We start from the raw sequence: 27,651 nt of genomic DNA, 5'->3' as shown, positions 1-27,651 counted from the left end.
CACACACACACACACACACACACACACACACACACACACAGACACACACACAGACACACACATACACACACAGACACACAGACACACCATGCATGTGATTTGTCAGATGGCATGCAGCATGCCTGCGATAGAGCAGAAGGCATGCAGCTCAGACATTAATAGTGTTAGTAAGCATACCTCCCTGGGGTGCACACTACAGCAAGCAGGTGTCATATCAGTAGCCAAGCAGTTCACACAATCATGGTAGTATGCATGCATCCCCGTGATACACCATGTGGCCCAGAACAGGATAACAGTACACATGGCTGATGTGACCTTGACATGTACGTTGCTGACATGTGCATTAACATGCATACATGTTTGACACAATGGTGTCCTGACACATGTACAGCATCATAATGGGCTTCACATTGCAGTGTTGTGTGTATGCCCTACAGATAGAATGCATGTTTAGCAAATGTGCATGAGCATGGGAGGGTAGTGTGAGCCATCTACATTGCTATACAGTGTGAAGTACAGACACTGTGCCATTGCATGGCAACATGAGGCATGTGTGTTGCTGTAGAATGAATAATATGTACACATTGCATAGCCATAACTGCAACACAGTCGTGATGTTCGACAGATCGTATATGGTAGACTTCAGTGACACCTCCAGTAGCTGTGCACAGGCTTTTAGGTTGTCCACTGTACGACATCAACTGTATAATCGGTCAACTAAGGCTATAATTGGACCATGTGTGGACAATGTGCAACAGGGTGTATACACATCCCATGTACTGTGTGGCTACATGTCTCTGACCATCCCCCATGGCCATGTGTGCACATGTGGTGGCCAATTGTGTGTGATGGGCATCTTCTCCACATGTCTGTGTGGTCCCATATGACATACACCCATACATGTCAGATATGTCACATTCCACAGGTCTATATAGACAACGGGTTGTATGTTTGGTATGTGGGGTATAGGTCATGTGATAGTGTGACAATATTGCAGACAGAACACTACATGTCTGGGACATGTCAGGTGGCACATCACAATGTGTGCATCCGATGCAGGGGCATATGACACAATGGTGACACTTGTGGGCTGCCCATATCACAGCTCACTGTGTGGTACTGTGTGCATACCACACATGTTGTTCCAATGCATACTACATATGCCTCCATTGTAGAACACCTCCACCGTTGTATGCACAGCTGACCACACATGTCGCAATGACAAGTACTGTGGTTTCAAGTCTGTGTATCATTACGTTTGAATATATTGCACATGGGTGGCATGTGTGAATGCATGGTGGTGCGACCTGCATATCGTGACTGGAACAAACATCAGGTGTGCAAGTGTTAACTGGCCACATGGCAAATAGATCTACACTGTAACATGCCTGATACTGATGACAGTCTCACCTGCAACGGACCCATGTCTGTGCGGCATGCCAGAGGTACCTGTATAGGGGTGACACACCAGTATGAACATTATCCATGATTGTATGACAGCCACAGGTTGAACTGTGCATGTGCACACATTCACCTGTGTAATAGCATATAGTATGCACATGTGTGCATACACAATGTAGCATACTGTAGTATGCAGCATGTGTGTCCACATACCTGGCATATGTTGTTACTTTACATTATGTACAGTGACACATGCAACTACATGGGATATAATAGCCATATGTGCATTACTGACTTACCATTCAACTCCAGGCTCATTGGTTGGGAGACACCCACCTCCACGATGGCAGCTAGTGTTTCTGGATGCTGTTCCCTAGGTGTCCCCAGACTGGCCAGTAGCTCCTCGGTGTGTGTGAGTGGGGGCTGGGTTGGTGGCCCACCACCTGTTCCACCTTGTTCCCTGGTGATTGCAGTGGCACGCTGTTTTGCATGTCGTATCAGGTCCGTGCAGTGTCTGTGCACCTGCTGGTAGGTGCGGTTATGGCCAACCACATCGTTCGCCCTCCTGCGTAGATCCTGCCACAGGTCATCCCGCTGCTGGGCATGCTGTGGCACATGGCTGAACAACACGTCATAGTTGTCATGGAGCTGTGGGATGAGGACATCATCCTCCTGGCGGGTGTATGCTGGGAGGCGTGTACGGGGCATTATCTGTAAAACATAATGATGGTGACAGGTCACAGTTTCAGAGATGTACAGAGATACTGCTGCACATACATTTCTATGACATCTACTGCATCTGAACAGTTATCTTTGCAAAGCACCATGACACTGACACTACTGATGTGTTTGTGTCACACATGTCACACCCATTATGCATTGGATATCATCACCAAATATGTGTGTCACCTCATTACAGTGTTCATACTCCATGTAAATGCTGTCTTGCTGTGGGAATGTCTATTTGCCTGCACTTGTGTTCTTACCTATCTGCACATGCCTCGATGTGTCCACGGTACTACTGTTGACCTGGATGCTGTGTATATGTCACATAACAACACAGACACAGCCGGAATGGACTTGAGCAGTGACAATGCACACATACGCATGGACACCTGTACATGCATGTGTTTTGCCATATACATCTACACAGCACTGTACAACTGTTCAACATCCCGACACGGATCGCCTGTATTACACATGTGATAGACATGGGACAATGGACAGTCAGACGTCATTCGCAGGGATGGTCATCAACCATAGCATGTGCGGGCACAGTTTCCACACTGTTACAGATGGCCATTGTGCCACCGCAAGCTGTATCAGTGCCACATTACTGATCCAGTCAGTTGATAGTACATCTACCATGCGGCCATCACACCATGTATGACTGGGATGACATCTGCAACTTTGATGGACAGGGTTGCATGGTATGGTGGGAGTATGTCACATATATGGCACAGGGATCTGTCCAGCCTGTGGTGATCCTAGTATTAGGACGGTGGCTGTCTATGACATATGTCATATAGATCAGGTTATGGACATGTAGCATGTCCATCATCATGGTGTAGCAAATGTCCTTCTGCAAGGTAGATGGCATGCTGCATAGTGGAGGTGTGGATTGTGAAGCCTGTTATCGCACATCTATGCATAGCCATTACCCCTTACAGGTGGTATGTGATCCAATATTGGTCACCACAGTGCTGTACATGCCTGGCCAGTGATCTCCGTGCTCATGGATGGCACCCTGACATGACATGGGTACCTCAGATGACTACCTAAGGGGCCTGGAGACGTCACCATGTCGGGGGTGCACTGCACAGCACCATCCCTTACACAGTGTCCATAATGTTGACCACAGCCTAGGTAGCAGTTTATGGGTACAGAGATGTTCACCTAGTGGTGACACTGCTGGTATCATCCATCAGACTGTGCACATATGTCACACACCTCACTCACACAGCCCATTCTGTATGTTGTTCACAACACTGACACAGCTAAACTGATAGGTCATGGCCATTCACAGCCTTACATACACAGATGCCTAACATTTGTGTGTGTGGTATGGGCTACAATGAGGGTGGGGTACAACACATTAACCCTTTCCTACTGTATCTGGCACAGATGTGCTGTGCACATGTCACTCTTGCACCTTTTGTAGTTGTGGGTCTGTCAACAGGCCACTGGTGGAACACACCTGTGACATGCAAAGGTATTTGTAATCAAATATCCATGCTATCTTGTACATCTGTACTGCTAACATCTACAGTGCTAATGGTTCATGGACATGCACACCATACTCAGCAGGGATATAGTGCGGTGCCACCCTAAATGACTGTCATCACCACTTGTGGGTTGATATTATCCAACACCCTATCTGTATTGTATGGTCATGCTAGGCACTTGTTCAGAACATGTGAGCATGTCATGAGCTAATGATTACTATAGCGCCCATTCCACACCATTTCCCACAGGTACACTGGCTGTCCTACACTTCCCAGCTTGCTTAAGGTACGACAGCTGTTGTACACACGTAATGCACATATCCTGTGGGACATGGTTGTATATGCAGGCGTGTCCAACTGTCACGTACCAGTGCTACTGCCTGTCTATATGAGGGATATGTCGTACATGTGGCAATAGAGCAATTGTCTCGTGTACACATTCAATGCTCACTTCCCAACATACGGCACTACAGCCTGTGGGGGATGCACGTCTGCAGCCGTGCTGGGCCCATAGCTCTCAGGTGTACCTCATTATGGGGAACGTACCTCATTTGGGGTTCTAAAAGGTGCATGTTCCTCAAGGTTCCACATTGGAAGGGTCTGTCACACATTCATTGTTGTACATAGTTTACCTGCTAGCCATGGCTAGATAGATGAGAATCATATTAATTCATTAGAATATCTGTTTTATATGCAAGACCAGCCTATTTTAGCCATCATATGCCCTTCCTAGTTGACGCTGTTAGTAAGCCAGTTGTACGTGTTCCACGTTTCTCCCATTTGTCACGCTGTATGAGGGCTAATGTTCCTCATTTTGGGGATAGGAGGCTGACAGCTATGGCTGGGGGTAATGCTGTCGCCAACCCTGACTGCACCTGACAGTCATTTGGGGATGTGTAACATTTGCAACACACCCCACCCATCACATAGTCTCACATAATCTACACCACTGGCCACACCTACAAGGACAACCTGTGCAGTACGTCTCCATACTCACTGTAGGCACCAGAGGCAGCCCCCATCATGGAAGACAACATCACCAGCTTATAGCCCACAGACTCATGTGTGCCCACCACATACAGCCAATAGTGTGTTATAACATTCACAACACACCAGTCATAGCTGACTCTGTAGGGTGTCACACTGCAGTTCCACACAGCAGGCTACACAAGGCGTTAGTCGCTTACATCTTGCTGTCGGGTAACTGCTTCTGCAACATAACCTATGCACCCATGCCACACCTCACCAGGTACGATATGTCTGTCATTCGCCATGTTAGTGTGACTGCCCTGTGATGCCACTTCACAGACTACGTGTGCAGTGACATGCAATAGCTCACCAGTCTTATAGCCATGAGGGTGTGGGCCTAGCCCTGGGGAGCATTTTGCATTTGTCCAGACACGATACCACTGTACAATGACCAACTGTGTCACTTCAAATGTTGTCTATGCTCCTATTGTCATTCCACAGGCATGTGGTATCTGTCTGCGATGACTGTCCTGGTCAAACACAATGCTGTGGCACAGATGACTTTCACCTGTCGGCCCTGGGAGTACAGCTCACATGCTAGGCTCTTGCTGCTGCTATACTGCCTGTCCTGCACAGTTTCCAATAACTGTCACTGGCAGGGCGGTAACTGGCATGTGCGACATGAGGTCATGTGACACATTGCTTGCATCTTCCCCTGTGACGCACGCAGGCAAGGCACACCTTATAATGCACCACTCCAACATCTCCGCAGTGACTGGGACCTGCCTGTAGGCTCTGCAGAGCACACTTGCAATGACAGTTTATAGACGGACCATACCTTCCAGGCACATACCTGGACCGGCCCACCCACAGCTGAGGGGTTCCCATATCCCTCTATGTTTTGCACACATCCTGGCAAGTTGCTTAGCACAATGCATCAGAAGTGCTCCACGTGCAACTAACTGTGTCCGGGACCGCTATACACATTGTAACAAGCGACAGAGTCAGCATCATACCCCACGGGTAACATACCTTCTATGGTGGTATAATGGACAGTGGGCCTCAACTACTACTGATGTGTGACTGACACTACCCCACACTTTACTGGGATAGCCACTCATGTACTGACACATCCATGAGTCATACCCTCCACTCTGCTGGATCAACACATACACACCACCTCCAAGACCTACATTACCCTTGGCATGAACACTACCACCATGTGACTGGTGTTACACACCTGGGGTTATCCCCTCATTGGTGGATTCCGAACATATGCTAATCTACCTTGTTAGCCACATCCCGGAAACACACCCATCACAGCATACACAGTACATGTGTACTACTACACCTACTACAGACGTCTGCTGACAGCTGTTGTTAACATCATGACACCCGTGCAGATGGGCAATGCACATACAAATGCTGACACATACTCCAGTGCACTTAATTAGCATGTACACAACTGCATGGATCATGCTGTTCCACAGAGAGCCATGATGGTACACACCAGATAACAGACGCCACTCTGGTGGTCATGTTCCACGGACATATGATGTACAACAACAGGTGTAGGCTGTTGCACAGTGGTGTACATTCCCATGTGTGGGGTGGCTCACTGGTCAGCCATGGTGGGGCCACAGGGTCCCTCATCACATACTCCAAGACTAGCTACGTAAACATGACTGCCACACATTCCGGGGTGTACCACCAGGCATTATGGTGGTATGTCAGTATTCGATGGCAACACCCACATCTGCTGTCACATACAACAGTCACTCAGGAACATTGCAGACCCAGGTATTGTTGGCAACATGCTGGAGGATATATTCAATGCTGACAGTATACCCTCTTCTCACTCACTACAGGGCCGCAATCCATACATGAACATTGTGGTGTCCCTGTGGTCACACCTACAGAGTACTGACCTACACTCTATGTGTCCTGGGACACTGGCCCCATGTCACCTTCCAACATTCCAGGCTATGATGTCCACCAACCTCTGAATTACTTGTCTCCCCACTAGGCCACCATATTCAGTAATAGCCTTGTTTCAGACATTGTAGACCCTGAATGGCACACAGCAGCATTTATCACACTACACACAGGTGGCATTGCATTGCACGAGTGGGACTATAGCCCTACACACCTGACTGGACTGTTCTGCGTGGCTATGGGGCACATCGTCAAGGATGTCATTCTCAGAGACATTGTTGGTCTCCCGTCCTCTGCTGCCACCCGGGTTGGGCTTGTTAAGGCCAGAGCATGGCCCCTACACATGGTGGACTCCTTTCATACAGTTACTAGGGCAGTTGCTGATGGTACGGGAGTCCACACATCCTACATTGTCCTCTCATTGCCTTTCAGCACCATTCCCCATTCTGGTATTGACACCATACACATCCACCTGCACATCGTACCCTATGTCTCAGGATGTTATGCTATGTGGCTCATGGACAGGACACACAGTGAGGCCAGCATACCATAGTAGCTACTACATGTCAGGTACTTTGACATACCACGGTCCTCAGTCATAGGGCCCCTCATGTTAAGTATATGCTTCCCTGTGGAACAGGCTGGCACAAGGGACTTTCCCTGCCTAGCATTAGTACCCCTACATACCAAACACCATGATTGCTCCACCAGCTGATACTGACTCCAACTATACGGGTGTCGCTGTGACAGATACATAATATGACTATCATGGCATCAAGCTGCATGACACAAGGTGCATGCACAATCACCTTTGCATTACACCATTCACCCACTGACTATCACATGGATGGTAGTCCCCTACATACATATCACATTGTACATGTTTGCAGTACACACATATGTCACACCCACTCCTGTGGTTACCGTATTGCCACTGTGGCGTGGATATCCTCCTACGTGGCCACACCTATCTGTACTGGGTGTGTAACTGGTACATAGGCACCCATTGTACCTGTGAACTCAAGACATCTACACACATTCAAGGGTACACCACCCCATTTAGGGTGTACCTTACACAACACCTACAGCTTTACATGCCACAACATTAACACGCCATGACATTTACTGAGCTCCGACAGTTTAAATATGCGGCTGCACTACGGACACCACATCTGTACACATTTGCATACTACATACTCAGGGGTGACCTCTGCTGATCAGACAGGGGCCATGTCCACAACATTATTGATGGATATACTCCTCATACGCAACATAAGCAGAGGCCACTTTGAGCAACATGCTCATGGATATGTGCACACACACCACAATGAGTGGGATGTGCTTCTGGGTTACATTCCCAAACCGGACACTCACCATGCTGTGGAACATAAGTCCTCTGTACATCACGCATGGACACTCAGTAGCACTGTTCATGTGATACCTCCCTTGGTGGTTGGGAGACACATGTAGGCCTGGGATCACTGCAGTGGCTGTACTGTGCAGTGGTGCAGGTGACACCTGGCTCTGCTCTTCACAGGACACTACCCTGGAGAGGTGCCACTAGTGTGAACACTGTAGTTGTGCTTACACATGGACTTGACAGACTGCATAGTACCCCACTATGCACCTGTGCAGCTATTACATCATAGGTTCATAGGTTCATAGGTTCATACTAGGCTATCTGCCCTAGGGCATTTATAAGCCTAGCCAGAGTGTGTATGGCTTTCGCCACCCATTTTAAATTAATTTTGCTATGCTCTTTTTCGAGGTTAGTATACTGTGCCTCTGTCTAACAGTGACACACAAGTGATACCCGGGGTAAACCTATGATCTCCCATCCACTCATCAAGATTCCTCTTGAAGAGAGTCAATGAGGGACTCTGCCTAACCTGGACTGCGATTTTATTCCAGAGTGAAAAGAGCCTCTGGGTTATGAATCTGTCCCTCCAGCATGTCCTATTTATTTCAGTGCTGAGGTTTAAGTCCCTCGAGCACATAGCTCGATGGGATTTAGATTTTCTGAGGTGCAGCATGTCCATTAATTCCGGGTTGGACATGGCTTTATACATCACGCACAGATCGCCTCTGAGCAGGCGGTATGCCACTGAGTAGAGTTGGAGTTTCTTTAACCGGGCAGCATACTGCATCTGTTTGAGCCCCTTGATCCTCTTGGTGAGGTACTTTTGGGGTCTTTCCAGTTGCTGCAGGTGTCTGGTAAGGTACATCCCAAAAGGGGCATTGTACTCAATTATGGGCCTGATGAGGGATGAGTAAAGAGGCACGATGACCTCCCTTGATCTAGATGTGAATCCCTTCATGATTTGGTGGGCTATATAAAATGTTTTTCTAACCACTTTGGCCACGTGGTTGTCAAATGAGAGATTGCTATCAACTTGGGTCCCTAGGTCCCTAATTACTTCTTCTGTACTTAATGGATTACCACCTATGTGGTAATTTGTGGGCACTTTGTTTTTGCCAAAGGGGATGACTATACACTTTTTGGCATTTAGCTTGAGGCCATGGCTCTGACACCAGTTGTCTGTTTCTATGAGGCCCTTTTGGAGGATGCTTGTGTCAGCTGGAGAGTCTATTATGGCACCCAGTTTGCAGTCATCTACGAACTTGGTCAGCCACAGTCCTTCCATGTTGGCCTATACCTCCGAGAAATATATACCAAACAAGAGAGGTCCCAAGACTGAGCCTTGTGGGATGCCACTTGTAACTGGTTTGGAGTCTGACATGGCTCCAGCTATTCTAACCATGTGGGTTCTGTCCTTGAGCCAGTTTGCAACCCATCTAGTGACATAGGGGTTTATATTTAAGCTGGTGAGCTTATCTATAATGCCTGAGTGGGGTATTGTATCGAAGGCTTTTGCGAGGTCCAGGTAGGCTGTGTGGACCACCTTCCCCTTGTCAATGGCCTTGGTGACTGTTTCAAAGAAATCGACCAGGTTTAAGAGGCAGGATCTGCCCTTAACAAAGCAGAACTGGGTAGGATCCAGTGTCTGTAGGTCCCAAATATCTTTATTTATAAGGTCCATGATGATCCTTTCCATAGCTTTGCAGACCAAGCTAGTGAGACTTATGGGGCGATAGTTTCCAGGATCCGTTGAGGCACCACCTTTGTGGAGAGGGACCACTGTTGCTGTACGCCACTCTTTGGGTGCATATCCTGTAGTAAGGCTGAGATTGAACAGTAGTTTTATGTTTGGGTTTAGCTCTTCTTGGAGTTCATGTAGGACGCAGCCCGGGACACTGTCTGGTCCCATTGATGCTGTGTTTCTTGCTTTGGAGAGGGCAGCTCTTACCTTAGCATCTGAGATGTCAGGGGGGCAGCACTCTGCTGGGATAGATATTAGCCCTTTTGGTGGGGAGGGGAGTTTGCTGAACCTGTCAGCTAGGATGTTGGCAATGTCTGTGGGTTCGGTGTATTTTTTGTCATTTTGGACTAATTCTGAGCATATCTGGGAATTCCCACCCAGGTTCCTAACATAACTAAAGAAAGCCTTTGTGATTATCCTTAGTGTCCTGTGCAATTTTTCTCTCGAAGCTGGCCTTAGATGATTTTATGAGTGCCCGTAGCTTTTTTGCTAATACTGATCAGAGATGTCTTCCCTTTTTGGGATTTTGCTCTGTCATGCAGTAGCTTCCTTCTTCTATTGTATAGTTTGTTTATGGCTGGGGTCCACCAGACAGGACGTCTGCCTTTGGAGGATTGGGTCTTGGTTTTATTTGGGATTGCATGATCCATGCATTCCTGAAGGTGTTCATAGAATGCGTTTATAAAGGATTTTGTGGTCTGGGCTGTATTATCCACAGGCCCGGGGTCTTTGAAGGATTCCACCTCAGTTTTGAGGAGTGTGAAATTTGCTTTAGAGAAGTTTTTCACTGTGGTTTTCTGGGCATGGGGTGGGGTTGGGATGTGAATATCCAGTGAGATTAGTTTATGGTCTGATCTTACCAGTGAGGGATACACTTCTGGTCTGGAGCATAGAGTCCCCATGTTGGTGATGATCAGGTCCAGTATGTTTTCCCCTCTTGTGGGAGTGGTAACAAGTTGTTCCATAGCATTTGAGTTTATAAATTCTAGGAACCTTTGGGCTAGGGTGTTGGAGCTAGAGTAATGCTCCCAGTCTATGGTTGGGTAGTTGAAGTCACCCAATATAATGGTGTTTGGAGAGACCTTCATATTTTCCAGTGTTCTCAGGAAGGCCGAGTGGGGTTCCTGGGTTTGGGAGGGTGGTCTGTAGCAGGCTATAAACTGGAAGGCAGTTTTACCCACTGTTAGTTGCACATGGATAGTCTCTGATGCTTCGTGCTGTGCCACCAACCTGGAGGTGTGGGTATCTTTGACGAATACTGATACTCCCCCTCCTTTTGTGGTTCGGTCCATGTTTTGAGGCCGGAAAAGCATGGTATGAGGTATAACCTGGTAGTGCTGGGTTGCTCTCGAGAGCCTCGAACCAGGTTTCTGTTACTGCACAGATATCGATGTTCTCCATGCTAAGGAGAGTTTTGAGTGCATGCATCTTGAGGTTTAGACTTCTGGTGTTGAGTAGCATTACTTTTAGTTTCTTATCCCTTGTGATACCTATAGAGGTGGGTTTGTCTTTTGAGCCTTGCCTAAAAAAGGCACTATGGGGGTAGCAAGAGCCTTTGCCAATATCCGAAAGCTCAGGGGTGACAGGTGCAAGCCATCCCTAGCGAAGTATCGTGGCTTGTCGAGCATGTCATCCCAGGCTGACAGGCATTGTCCTTTGTGCATGGTTACTTGGTAGCCCTTCCATTTAGATTAGCTATCATGCTATTACTATGTCCCATACCTACAGGCCATATGTATCCTGTTATTGTACATACCAATAGGCGATACCTGTGGTATGCATGATATGCCTGCTATGCTGTGTAGAATATCTGTCATATCTACCTATAATACTATACATTACACATATTTCACATAGTATCCCATAATGCAAAGCATACTTGCTCAGCGGGACCACCTTACATATGTCATTAACGTTATTTACCCATACACATGCGTGCTGTGACAGTATATCAACATATACTATCCCCTGCTATGGCACGTCCTTGTTGGACATACCCTACCACTGACGGCGGGTTGTATGGCATTGTTCTGTTTAATGGCCTCATGTAGCATCCCTTCTGGTGTCTGTGCTGTGTACCTTGTGTCTCACTGCTGGACGCACAGATTCTACAAGTGTTAGTATGCTAGGCAAGACATCACTACATCAATACCTTTCCCCCCTTTATGCATTGCGGACACGTTTAATTAATGCAAACCAGACTGTACATACAGTAAAACTAATTAATACAGATCATGCTATACATAACCTTACATATCGGGCATTCTACATACCTTGTTGTTGTTACGGCGTTTTGTTTCTATCTCTCTCACAGTGTTTCAACTGTTTTTCGGTATGAGCATACGGTTTGAATGTCTGGCAAGTCATCGTTATATACGTCGATACCTGAAACATGTGGATTCTTCCCGCCAGTTGGTGTTCCTGAGTGACTAATTACTTGCATATCAGCTGTGCAGCTACTCCATTCACCAATTACGCGGCGACAGTGGGGTATAATTGGATTCTCCACTTGGGCGTTGCCTATTTGCCCTACCTTCAGGGAGATGGTCTGTATTGTGTTTTGTTATGAGTAACTGCAACTGCTATGCATGGAGACAAGTATAGTTTGGATTCATGTCCCCCGTGGATTGTGTGTGACAGGTAGAGTATTTGGTTCAACATGTGGGTGTACCTGTCATCCCGACATCTGATAACGGAGTATTGCAATCAATATCTGTAACATGGCTGTTTGTTCCATTATACAACGCCTGCAATTTTGCATGTCGCCTTTAATTGTGTCTCTCACATGGTATGTTGAGGGTTCTGCAGATGTAATTGACTGACTGGATGTTTGTGCTGCTATTACAGTTTGTATTGCTTTAGTTTCTAGTGTGAGGGCTGTCGGTGGTTGTAAGTAACATATACGGTTTGTGGGCCTTGCATTTCTACATAATCCATATATATGTGTGTGGGCTCTGTCCCTGATTAGAGAGCTAACAGTTAGTAGACTTATGTTACGGGATTGTACGTTGGGCCATTGTTAATTGGTTTCTATATCGTCTGCAGGTGAGCTTGCTACTTGTATACCTCCGTAATTGCAGCGATATATCAGGGGATATGTGTAGGTGACAGCTATCCCTTGTATTTCTGTCCCAGATATTTGCAGTCATTGTGGTTGTGTTGTTAAAAGAGCCTGTTTGCCATGGGTTGCCACCTTATCATATGGTCATTGTTGGACACTTACGGGACACAAATCAGTGTTTACAGGCCAACACGTAGCCATGGTCAGTACACAGGTAGCACATACTTTTATCCTCACTACATACCTATTGTTGTGTGACTTTGGATACTTATCATATTGCATGTAACATTTAAGTTTCTTACATACAGGCATAACTATTAAATACGACTGTTACATTATATATGGGACATATTTATGTCCTACCATCTCGGACATTTGCCCTTTGTACTGTTTTATGTCAGGACACACCTGCCCAGGGTGGGGATGTCCCTCCTACTGTGGTACAGGTAGTAACCGTATGCCTACGGCTAGCTATACCCACAGCTACCATACTGGTCTGCCTCTGACTTGGCACCAACGTACACATGTTGCGGACACACACACACATTACAGTCACACAGAAACGCACACTGCACCCTCAACGCACACTTACACAGACTACGGCACTCACAGACACAGTTGAACACAGTACCTACGTGGACCGCGACACCGCCAGCGGTGACTAACTGTCCCTTCATATCATCATACTATTACTCGCGGATGTACTGTTCTGGTACTGTGTTCTATCAGTCTTTCAGCCTCGTGGTTACACATGTCGGTATGTTACACATTCCATGGTTGGCGGTATCCTATTTATTTGTACCTCCAAGATGTTATGAATGTCGTTGAACTATCTATCATATTTGCAGATATCGCTGAATCCATCTATATCACCATATATCCCTCTATTGCCCTTTCTATCTGTATTATATATATGCATATGTGTACATATATATATATATATATATATATATATATATATATATATATATATATAGATATATATCTATATCTGGCGGGGAATGTGACAGGCACACAGCACCACCATATGCTGTAAGACTCATGTACTGTTCAGGTGTTGGCATTCCGTGTTGCACTGGCTGTTGTATTTACAATGTTTGAGGGCTGCCTATGTAGGAGTCACACATTGGGCCACCTATACATTACAATTTACAGGAGGTCATGTTTGTGTGCCATCCATTTTACTGTGTGTGCAAGTGGAGAGGTGTCAGTCTGTAGGGGCCTACATGGTCAGTGTATGTACTATACATTCCCTCTTTGCCAAGATGTAGGCATATTGGGCACGCCTCCATCTGCCTACTGGGGCTGGCACAGTGTGTTCATGGTCTGGAATCCCTCTGTGCCTGTACTGGCCTTGGCAATTGTGGTGGGCTATGAGGGCCTTCACCATTTTGTCCCTGCTGCAGCTGCTTCCACAGGATCATATTATGTAGCATGGCACATACTATGACGATGTGGGCACACGTGCCTGGAGAGTACTGCAAGGCTCCACCAGATGTATCCAAGCACCGGAACCGTGATTTCAGCATCCCGAACACACGCTCTATGATGATTCTGGTTTGTGTGTGTGCCTCATTATGGTGTTCTTGCATGGGTGTGTGTGTATTTCTGATGGGAGTCATCATCCACGGCTCCAGTGCATAGCCAGCATCCCCCACGAGATGGCCATGTGGGATGTCCCCCCTGACAAATACCTGATACAGCTGTGAGGCATGCCAGATATGGGAGTCATGGTAGCTTCCAGGGCTGCCAGCACACACATCCATGATAATGCCCTTTGCATTGCACACGACCTGGCAGTTGATGGAGTGGAATCCCTTGTGGTTTATGTAGCGCATACCCTGCTCACCGGGTGGTGACTTGATTTGTATGTGCGTGCAGTCTATCGCACCCAGCACCTCCGGGTATTGTGCCACACGGTGGAAGTGACCATATTGCTGGCCAACTCCTCCTGAGTTCTGGGGAAGTATATCTGCTCATTGGCATGTGGTAACATGGCATCCAGGAACTGGTGTAGTACCCTGGATGCTGATGCCTGTGAGATACCCATTATATCTCCAGTTGGCCTTTGAAAGGTACCTGTGGCCAGTATTCGCAGGCTTACACATACCTTCGTGTCCACTGGTATGGGTTCCCCTCTGTTGTTTCTGGTTCTCAGGCGTGGCCGGCACAGCTCCACTATTTGCTGTAAGATGTCCCTGTCCACCCTGTAATGCTCTACTATCTCGAGGTCATGTAGCCCCTGGTAGGTTACCCTTGGTCTGAACACTCTCCTTCTCCTCTGAGGCCTGCGGTGGTTGTCGGCATCATCCTGCACAACACCGTCAGTCTCTTAACACATGCTGATGAATCACAGCTATGGCAGCTCCCAACATGTACATTTTAAAAGTTCCCCGTGTGTTTACACCTATGGTGTGGTGTTTGGGGATACATAGGTGTGTGTTGGGTGCTTACACACTTTATACTATTGTGCTGTGAACACCAATGATATCATAGGGTGTGTATGCACATTCGTAGCTACAGGTTATGTTATGTGCTTTACTGCCAGAAGTACTATTGTGGTGCCTTTGGTGTTGAATTACATTTGCCTGCCGTGGATTACCTCTTGACCTTCCCTTTATATTTATGTGCGTTGCACCTACCATTTTCTGGTGTGCATCCTGCAGCCTACTTTCATTTGTGCTTTCCTGGACCTGGCGTATCTTGCGTTATGTGTGCTACTGCCGGTCTGCTGTCGGTTTGCTTTGCTCTGCTGTGTCAGGTCTCCTATCTTTGCAATCCAATACCTCCCCTCCTTTCTTTGCATTCACATGCCTCCCCTATCCTGTTTTGCAGGTTTCTGCAAGTGGACTTGTCAGCTGCCATCGATTGGCCTTCGTGGGTTGATTGGTGTTGATTGCTCATTAGTACTCCAATTACCCTGCTTCCGCATTTCCTTTTCTTCCCCTGACCTTCCTGTTTCTGCTATTGTTTGTGGCGCGTGCATCCGATTACTGGGTTTCGGGCATGTTTTCATCCTCGTACACATGCGCTTTTGGCCACCATGTGTGCTTTCAGCTAAACGATTCCTCCCCACCCCTATCCTGCAGCTTTGCTTAGCAATGGACAGGCCAGATTTGCAATGCTCCAATGTGCTTAGTGCTACAGTGGCACACCCCTCTGCTGATGTCACGTATCTCCTCTGAGCCACTCCTCGGTGTCATACCGCTGCGCCGTATGGTACAACCTTCCTCCGGCGGGAAATTTGCGATTCAGTATTATCTGCCTCATTTGCATGGCATTGACTACTAATTCATAGTTACCACGCCGAACACTATCGCAAGCCCGTAGCAACCCTTGCACCTTGGTTGTGGTGTTCCATGCCTACCATCGTGTGTTATGCTGTAAACCTGATTTCTATTACGTTGCGATTTTATGACATTTTTATATTATTTCTTTATGTTACAGCTTCCGCACACATGCCCTGCGGTTCTGCTGTGCGTTACTGTCGACATGACATTAAATGTTGTTATTTACGTGTTGTGCATATTTTCTTATGCCATTGGCTATGTATTTCGCCATTGGCATATGTTCACGTTGTGATACCTGGGTCTGGCCGTCTTCCATAGCTCCGATGTTATGTTTGGTAAAATGTAAACCGTGTTTTTTGGTTTACATTTCCATGGGCTTACGCTACGCCTGCACCACTACATGAATCGCTATATGCCTTCATTTGCATGGTGCAACACTGCACATGGGGTGATTTGCATGCCTACGCCGGGGGCTGCGCAGATCTGGCGTACGCCGTTAGTGCACGTGGAATTAGATCGTACCTGAATCGCTCGGCAGCCATATTTGGCATTATAATGCCTACGCTATGCGTGCGCCTGGCGCAAGCTTCATGAATCCCGGGGTATGTCTTTAAGAAGGCTTTTATAAAAGGAAATTATGTCAGAGGTAACAGATTCTAAGGAAGTTCTGGTAGAGTAATGAAAGCACTTAATCTTTAATAAAACATTTGTTTTAATGCTTGTATGGCATCCTAATGGTTTTTGCAGTATTTTTATTCCAAAATTAGTTTTTGGTGGATGGCACATTATACAGCTACTGCCAGGTCTTTTTTTGTGGTTGGCAGCATTTCGTCTATGATATATATATATATATATATATATATATATATATATATATATATATATATATATATATATATATATATATAGGAGCCAGACATAACTGTGAGTCAGATGACACAGTCATAGAGAAACAGAGGAGAGTGTTTTGGGTGTGAGGGTGACTTCAACTGTTCATTTCAATTTTGTATGAGAACATTTTTATCTGCAATTGTGAAGGGGATTGTTCTATTTTTCTTGTTTCACTTGCATTGTGATACTTATCAGCCTTCTCTTCTTTCTTTTGTCACATACAGATAGACCTGGATTGTAGGCTGCCAGCCTACCTGTGCATGGTAAACACACATTTTGTTATTGTTATTACAGTTTATGAGATAGATTCAGGTCTACATGCAATTAAGATTTGTGTTGCTTTAACATCTGTTAAATTTAGCATACTTTTTGTATAATAAAAATATGTGTTCAGTTTTATGCTATATATTTTTATGTTTTGTTGTGTTTATTATGTGTTGTCATAAGTGATTCTGAGAGTGGCACTGTAGAACTCCTACTGCCTGAAGTCACATTATCAATAGCCTCTGATGATGATGAAGGTAGTGGTGAACAATCACAACCTTGGGTGCATAGGGTCAGTCTCATAATGAGATTGTGGCTTCCACATCCATTGACTATATTTTGGACACAGTCAGTATGCCTGTGCATACCTATGACAAAGAGACCTCTGATAAAGGACAGGTTTAGGGTGACAGAATTGATCAGGGTAGTGTGGTTACTTCAGATGCAGAGCTGATTGTTTCTCCCCTAGCCATCATGAGGCATGGTGCCACACATCAGGGTTGGTAGAAGTGCTCAGGGAAGGCCTGCTGTTCACCCTCCTCATGATGCTGGTGTGTCATTAGGTGCCACTAGATGTATGTGTAGGGCTGTAATAGAACCACAGGCATGTTCCACCAGAGGTAATGTTACTACTAAACATCTTGCATTCTGATGTGCAGTACTCCCCGAACCATGTGATCAACATGTTAGACAGGGTCAACGACACACTGAATTAGGCAGTGACTGTGATGGAATGTCTGTGAGGGAGGGTGGGCATCTACATGGCCGGATATCTGCAACATCTTCTGGTGTTAGCAGATGTGACCAGGCAAGATCCTCCTCAGATAGTGAGACTACATCCACTGCTCCATCAGTGATTGCAATGTCTCCTCCCAGATGTGGTAGGCCACAGGTTCATGGTCCTGTATATAATGATGAGGACAGCTCATGCAGCAGATATCCCACACATTTTGGAAGCACCCTGACTTCTATCCAGTGTCATGGATGTAGTAGTGCAACTCCTGGCAGACATGGTTCTCATGGTCGGTGTCAATGAAGCTGAACTGACTACTTCACCATGCATGGCTCACACTTGTCCAAGATGCTAGGACATATTACTCACACAGTACTTGATTGTGTTCATGCAGATACACACACACACACACACACACACACACACACACACACACACACACACACACACACACACACACACACACACACACACATTGAAAAAAAATCACTTGCTCATACCAACTCAAACACATGCAAACTATCTAAACAGTACTGTTGAGTGCTATACACTGTTGTTACTGTCCCTAAACACTGTAAACTCTTATAGATTCATATGTTTCTTACTCACACATACTCACTTCTTTGATGTTAGCCTTGACGTCCTACCCCCCCCCATGCAAATGATGAAGACTGTGATCTGCCCTTTGCACATGACTTTGCAACTTTGGGTTGCATATATGTTTGATGCATACAATGGATAGCTAATGCTTGCTTATTCACATGCTTGCACTTATTAATATGTATTGCAGAAAAAAAATGTTGATTTTTTGTTTCTACTCATTTGTGAATGATTGCTTCTCTAACTGTTGAACCTCATTATATTTCAGTTAGTATTGTCATTAAAGCAGTGGAAGCACTGGGTACTTCAGTCGTGCTTCTCTCTTTTTAATTTCTCCAAGACTTTTGGGGTTTTAATACCATGACGGAAATGGATCCCATTCCTAAGTCAAAGTATGATTAAAGTTCATGAAATTAGTGTTGTTTCAGTCTTTAATGTTAGCCAGAAGTGCTCTTCGCAGCACCTGCTATGTGTCCAGAATCGCCTCCTTCTGCACTTCATATGGAGTTACACGTATTGGTAACATAGCTAAATATGACTGTACATTCTTTATTATGAGATCCAGTGCTCCTACTACTATTGGAGCTGTCTGGGTATCCTTCCACACTGCCCTCATTACTGCCTACAAATCTTGGCATTTTATGACTTGTGGCTCTTTGTATGTAAGAAGACACTGTAATCACTGGGTGCAGCCATTTCAATGATCAATACTACTTTTGTCTTCTTGTGGACTACTATATTTGGTTTTCTTTCATCTGTTTTTGAGCTGTTGGCAATGGGGAATCACATGTGATATAAACCATCATTTTTTATAATACTTTGTGGATTATGTTTCCAATGTTTCTCAGCTACTTCAATATTATAATGTATGCACAATCCCCAATGCAGCAGTCCTAACACATTATTATGCCTTTCAGTATCCAGGCTTAGTGTATCACTCCCAGCAACAAGATGTGTGACTGTTTCCATTTCTGTTTTACAAAACCTACATTTGTGTGTTTCTTTAACATGTTCAAAGGCCTTTGTAAACTAATGTGTACATAGTCCTGGGCCTCCAATATTAATCTGAGACAAACTAAGAACCATAAGTCAAAAACCATACCAATTTAACAAAAAGACTTGATGTGGACATGGATTGACAAAGGAAGATAAAAAATGACTTAATGAACAAATATGTTGAGCACATTCGTACGTACAATATGAACTTCTTTGGAACGATAAAATACTTTGATAAAACAGAAATTAAAATAGTTACACCGAAAGCACATAAATTCATAATATCCAATACAAAACAGTTATCAATTTACTATTCACTTAATTAAAAAACAGGAATATTAATCAACCACAGTACTGTTTCAACTTTAAAACAGAAAAAAATGGAACACGAATCATTCAAACCTGGAGAAATCATATTTCAATTGCCATTCAAGCTTACTTTTCTCCAGATGCACTTCTATAACAAAACCATGGGGATCCCTTTTAACCTGGTCGATAACCAGAAAAGAAAAACTATGTGTATTCTCCATTTCAATGTGCCTGTATAGTGCATTAGTACTCTTACATTTGTATATATCTAACAAATGTGCATAAACCATCCCCTCAAACTATAAGTAGTCTTAACAACATAAAATCCTGGATACTGTTTACATTGAGACAAATATACGAACATGGAAGAATTACAAGAATGTTTACTATTCAATTTATATGTGACACCTCTTATTTGAAATCTATCTGTCATCTTAATATGTACACAACAGGGACAACATCCACATTCATACATACCTTTTGCACATTTAGCCAGACTAAATGATATTCTTATATCATCTGAGAAGGTTTTGACAACTAGTAGTTGTACTTTTATCCTCATCTGATGAAATATACAGTTTTAAAACATCCACAAAAAGAAGATAAGAAATCTTTACAATTTTTTATTTTCTGGGAGCCAAATTGTCGCCATTACCTAATCTGTTAAGTAGACAGCTTAATGGGTTAAAGGCAAGACAAAAGAGCAGTGGTGACAGAGTCACCCTGGACTATCCTCCTTTGAAATTTTATCTCTGGGATAATAATGTGTCCTTTATCATGGCTTAGCTGCAAAGTGGTTTGCTACTGTTTCATGGTCACTGTAATGTAATCGACTGATGTAGAGTGTATCTTACACATTTATAAGCACTTTTATCCATGAATGTGGGATGCTTTCAAATGCTTTTTTGTAGTCTGTTCATGCCATTCTTAGATTCTTCCTCTATTTACAATTCTCCATTATGACTTTATTCAAGAACAAATTATCATTTGTTCCATATGACTTTCTTTTGTTATCCTTTTGTTCTATTGCCATGATTGAGTTTTCTTTTAAATGACTATAAACTCTGTCATCATCAATTCCAGTTGTGTAGTTTATACATCATTGTAAGGCAAGTTATTGGTCTATAGTTTTTAGGATATCTTACAGGTTCACTCATAAGGAGGAGTATTGTTTTTCTTGTTGTCAACCAAGTTGGTGTCTGTTCGGGGTGCGCATATAAATAATTCTTCTCATGGCTAAATATTCAAGCAAAGATGTTAATACTTTTAGCCAGATGTTATGTACTGCATCTAGGTCTGAGGTTTTCCATTTAGGAGCTTTTCTTAATTTTATTTCAATTTCTCTGGCTATTACTTCATCCCATTTCATATCCTGAAAATTTAAACTTCTTATTCTTTCTTTTTGTTCTTCTATCCATTCAGTATCTTTGTTATATTCCACAGGATCTTCATAGATATTTTCCAAAATGTGTCTATTTCTTCTTTTTTGGTGGTGTTTCCATTCCTTTTGCCTTGTTTCCCAGTTTTCTAGAAAACTTTTTTTGGGTCCTCAATAAATTTGTTGATTTCTTGTTTCTACTCATTTGTGAATGATTTCTTCTATAATTGTTGAGCCTCATTGTATTTCAGTTGGTATTGTCATTAGAGCAATAGATACTTAATATTGCAAAAACTCTGACAGAAGAGACATTATTGGCATAACTATACAACTCAGACAAATTCTCTGCTAAGGGGAATATACATATCTGCATATGAGAGTAATCAGTTATATGACTTTTTTTATTTCTTTACAGGTTCAACATTTACCTTTTCACTACTGCATGCACAAATTGTGTCCTCAGGAATGTTCCTGTTTGATGCTATCAGAATACAGCCATTACATGGTTAAGTAAAGGATGTGTAATCTGACAGGCATCAATTCTCCAGCTAGTATGTATGTGCATGGGGTCTTAGGCATTGACCTGCATGCAATACTTTTCTACTTGGCCAGAGCCAAGGCATATTGTGCATGCCTCTGTCTGATAGCACCATCTGCAGCTGGTGGTTCTCCCCCAGACTCCTCAGCTGTACCTGCTGATGCTGCTGATGTCCATGCCTGTGGTCCTTGAAACTGTGGTGCTGTCCATAGCCGTCCTTGTTGAAGCTATTTCCTGAGAATTATATTGTGTAACATGACACATACTGTAAGTATTTCAGCAGAGGTGAATGGGTCATACTTCAGTATACCTCCTAATGTGTCTAGGTAGTGCAGCCTTGATTTAAGCAAATCAAAGACACATTCTATGATATTCTTAGTTTGTACATGAGCCTCATTATGTCCTTCTCAGTGAAGTTGTGTGGGTTTCTCTTGGGTGTGATGAGCCAGAGCTCCAGTGCATAGCTTGCATCCCCCACTAGATGCCCTTGAGGAATGTCACCCCCTAGCAAACCTGGTGTACTGTTCACAAGTGTGAGTTGTGGAAATGGCCTAGGTTAACTGCACAGACATGGTAGATGACCCCTCAGGCATTACAATCTGACAGTTTATAGAGTGGCATCCTTTTCTGTTGATGTACCTTCTTCCCTGTTCACCATATGGGGGGTTTATTTTTATGTGTGTTCACTCTGTGGCCCCTAACCCTTCTGCGAAGTGTGCTATTGCATAAAATTCATGCATGGTTCTCACACTCTCCTGTGGGGTGCATGGGGAATAGTAGCGCTACAATTAAAAATTATGTAATATTCTAGTGGCAGATGCCTGTGACACCCCTAATATATCCTCTGTCGGTCTCTGGAAAGTACATGTAGCCAGTATACGTAGTGCAACACATACCTTTGTTTCCACTGGAATGGGTTCTCCATGATTTCCCTGGTGCCTGAGATGGGGGTGGCAGAGTTTGTATATTTCCTCCAGTGTTTCCCTGTCTACCCTGTATTTTTCAGCAATTTCTGAGTCACGCAGTCCATGATAAGTCAAATTGGGTCAAAACACCATTCTTTTTCTTGCCTGAGGTCTGGCAGCAGCAGCAGCTCCCTGATTTAAAGTGTGTTGCACATGCAGCATAATAATAGCAGCAGTAGCAGCCCCTAACATGTTTTTCCTAAGTGTAATCATGCTGTATTCCAAGAATGTTGGTGCACAGGGAAAAAAACCTACAGTGAGTGTACACGATTGCTTTGTAGTTTCCTGAATAGCTCCGCCATATTGGGGTTAGTTAGCATGTACTTCAGTTCTTTATGCTTTTATTAGCATATTCCACCATTTATCTGTGTTTGGTACCTCTACACATCATGAAGAACCATTTAATGAAAACCAAATAGCACATTAACATGTTGGTGGTGTGCCACACCACCAACACAATAGGTACACTTTGTGTAGCTGTTAATGAATCTGGCCCACAACCTATACAGATCTGGTACAGCTAAAAATCATAACTTAACCCACTACATCATGTTCTAACTATTTCTAGCATAATTTCTTTATCAGCTGCAGGATAAAAAAACAAAGGAAAGTAAGGAAATTAGAGGCAAAATATCCAACATCCTGAAATACATAGAATATATATATATATATATATATATATATATATATATATATATATATATATCAATTAATCTTTTTTACTTTTTTGTTATGAATTTTATTCTATTTTAGAGCATCCATATTATCCCTTCTGCACATATGCATACCATTTCCAAGTGGTATCTGCTGAAGCCTAATCTAAGCTATCCTTCTGCTTAGTAACAATCTAACATATTTACCCCATATTTCCATCCAGTGGAATGAAAATATGGGGTGGTATTTATAATCTGGGATTTTGTAGCTGCATAGCAGTTATCCACAAAGAACACCTCTACACATATGCAAATAAACCTAGCGCAGGTCATTCACGCTAAGAAACTGCAAAGGCATTTTGAAAAAAAATCATGTCAAATTATAGCAAAAGTGTAAAGTACCTAAAGATGAGAGTTAAGTATATACAAAATACTATGTGAAAACCCTAGGATTTGCATGATTTCGTATGTACTAGGATATTGTGAATGAATGGGGCTATTTGTAGTTATGCTTGAAAGACTTAAGGAAAACTGTGGACTTTGCAGCTTTTGTCATTATTACTTTAAAAATAAAAGAGCTTATTATTTTGATATGGGGTATCATTATCTGGACACCCTGATGTTTTCATTAAAGAGTGGAAAGGGGGAGATAGAAAAACTGCAAACGAGGAGACACTACAAAGAGGGAGACAGCAGGAAAACATCAAGAACGTTATATAAGAGGAAGTGGGAGAGAAGGGATACTATGTTTTTGGCAGGGTATAGACCCTCCTATTTTTCAAATATTTTTTATAAGCTGGCAGTTTGGGTTGGAAATTGGTAAAAAACTCAAGAGAAAGGATAGAAAAAGGAAGGGGTGATGAGGATTGATAACCAACCAGAGTCCCCAGTCCACAAGGCTTCAAACATTTCCACTGCCTAATGTTGAGGGGTCAGGGGTCTGTAGTGTAATGGTGGTCAGTCCTGACTGGGGCAGTGAGTCTTTCACCAGGTGAAGAGAAGCCTCAATAGGCTGAAGCCATCTGCCCACAACCTGCTCCAATATATCCTCAACCAAGTCCTGAAACTTTCATTTGGAGAGGCTTGCCAGCCTGCCACATTCAAGGATACTAGAGGACTAGTGCCACCTCCACAACTCTGTGAGGACATCCCTGGATGATCAAAGGGTAAATGCTCCCTAAACTGGGAGGTATGCAGCTGGGTTGATACTAAGGTTTGTGGATTTGTAAAAGATGAGCATAAATGGGAGAAAAAGAAAAAAGAAGGGCAAAAGAATGGATAATTAAAATAAGAAAAAGAGAAAAGGGGGTGAGACAAAGTGAATATACACAAAATAAATTCACACATAATTGTACACAACATACAATTTTTTACTTTAAAACAATCCTATTTTTATAAATATTTATTGAAGTATAACAGAATGCACAGAAAGTGCTTATGCCTGCATGGAAATAATGACATGGGAAGTGCTTATGAATACATAGAAACACTGACATGGAAAGTGTTTATGCATAAATGGGAATAATGATATGGAAAATGCTTATGCATATTTGGAATGAATGAGGGTATTACTCTGAAGTCCTGGTGGGGTTTACATTTTGCTATACTAACACAAATGATAGTTATATGTCATATTTGTGTCTGATATGCATTTGTTTGCAATATTGTACAGAAACCACCCTTTATAAATACTTGTATCTCTAATAAAATCAGTTAAAGACAGTGTACTGCATTTATACCTTGACATAGCTTTTAGATTTGGTTTCAGTAATGTACCAAAAGCAATGTAAGCGTTCAGTTACCATCCTTTATAAATACTTGAAGGTATATACATTAATATAATCAGATAAACACAGAATACTGCTTTTAGTACTTTACCCATACTTACTAGTGCCTTCAATGAGAGACATTTCATTCACTGCTTTACTCGCTTAGTACACAGTTGTTTAAATATTTATTAATATATCAATTCTCATACTGTGCCAATATTGTTATAAATAGTAGGACTGCATTGTCCTTCAAATTGTTACTCTTTTATACATGTGCACAGCTTGCCCATTTGAGGAAAGGTTGTTGTTTGGAATCTACCCATACACATTTTAACAAGATTCTACTTTAAACTGTTATGGTTTGAATACCTAAATTGCAGTTTTATATAACAGTGTACACTTTGTTCAGGGAGCAGCAAAAGTTGTACACACACACACACACACACACACACACACACACACACAGAAAAATATAGAAATTCAAGAAAGTGTTCAGTTCCTTTCAGTTCAGCCTTATTTAAAAAACATAGTAGTGTTACAGATTGATGTAGTACATATTCTTCAAAACAATAATGTCTGCTTTGAAAGTTTTCTGCCTAATAACTGTAAGCATGTAAGAGGATGGTTTAAAATGTATACAGAAGTAATACAATTGGACATTGCTCACTAAACTATGTGCTGGTCATTCACTTGACAGTGCAACCTCCACCCCCTCTCCCAGCCTCCACTCTGACTAGGGCATGGTGTCTGACTGAATTCAGCCATTTTGTATGCACAGTTAATATTGTGGAAGAAATGACTGTCTTATAAAATTACTATACTAATAAATATTTTTCTGGCATACACAAAACCCTTTCTTTAGAAAAAAACTGTTTACATGTACATTGACTACTAGCTAAGGTAATACCATGCAACATTGTAAATGAAATTATATGGCAATTCAAATATTTATTTTTTGTGCATACATACATACATGTATTCTATATCTAGAAACAACTTACAACAAGATTGCCAGATTTGCTGCACAGAATACATATAGGTACTATCACTGTCTCTCATTGAAAGAACTACATTGGCTTGAACTACGCAACCTTCTCCTACTAACTCAGACTCAGATCATTCATTCCATTCTCTACAAACCCTCTTATTCCCCAACTCTCTCTACTCTAATCTTCTACTACACCCCAACAAGATCTCTCCATAGTTCCAGCCAAGGGCTATTACAAATTCATAAACCTAAAACTAAAATAGGCCAAAATCTCTACAGTTTTAGCCCTGCTAAGACTTGGAATAATCTACTACTCAAAATCAGGACTCTTCAGTAACAAAAACAATTCAAAACAGCCACTAAACAATACCTACAATCTAAATGGATATGTCAGTGTAACCATCCCCCATAAACCTGTCTCCCCCTAGCTTCTAATTCTCCACTAGCTCCATCTCCTATCCCTCCTTTCAACTGTGTTCCACTTCTCATTTCAACAGTTACCAAAACTAATCACGTTTAAATATGATGTTATTATTTCTTTAACTTCATTGTATTAAGATTTTATGCTTTTTGTATTGTGTACACTTTTTGTTACTTGTCCATTTATTAGTACTATGGATGTTAGTCATGAAATCTCTATTGGAGCCTTTCTCCTCGGGCCTCCATTGAAAAAAGCTACTTAGCTCGGACGGACATTCCCGGTCATCAAATGTAAAATAAATAAATAAATATATGAAAAACAGTTGTAAGTGTACTCATGCAGATGTATATCTGTAATTTACAGACATAGATAAGCATACATGTATATATTTCTTTACTCATACATATACATTTGTGTATATATATATATATATATATATATATATATATATATATATATATATATATATATATAGGCAACTATGTTATCACATAAATATTCCATATATTTGTATACAGATGTAGTTCTGTGTAAAGATATGCTTATGTTTTCTTTACAGTTATATATATTTCTTCTAGTAAATAGCTTCAGTTATGCAATCTTATAGTTTATTTTTAAACTATGTTTAATATGACCAAAAATAAAAAAAAATAATAATACTTGCTATAGGACTCTGGCATTCTTGCTGTTATCTAGTCAACCTAGTCAGCCATCTGGTCAGGCCTATGCTTCTGTAGGTCATCATACCTGTGACTACATTGGTGGCCAGAGTGGGCAATCCATGTCATGGATGACAGGTGCTCTTCCCACTCCTGCCAGATGTCTAATTTTTTTTCCACTCACTACCCCAAATACATGCTTGGATCTTATCTAGGTATGACTCACTCAAAAAATAGAGCATTATTTTGGTCTTCTTATTTGACTAGCTTGGAACACAACCTTGTGCCTTCACATGTGATGCCATCATTCAAAGGGACAGTACCAGAAAGAAGAAAGTATGAGTAGGGTTGTAGTTTACCACTTTAGAGCTACTCCTTCTGGTGTGTGACATCACTTTAACCAAATCCAGTTAACCAGCAGGGGCATTAGAGTAGGTACTGCTATTATTGTCAAGTTTGGTTTGACCAAAAATGCTTTGTCATCTACATTTTTAGAGGAATACAT

This window comes from Protopterus annectens, chromosome 8.part0 (genome assembly GCF_019279795.1).
Source record: "Protopterus annectens isolate FY-2018-M chromosome 8.part0, PAN1.0, whole genome shotgun sequence".
Classification (NCBI taxonomy): domain Eukaryota; kingdom Metazoa; phylum Chordata; order Ceratodontiformes; family Protopteridae; genus Protopterus; species Protopterus annectens.
The sequence above is the reverse complement of the archived record's forward strand: the minus strand, read 5'-3'. Positions refer to the sequence as shown.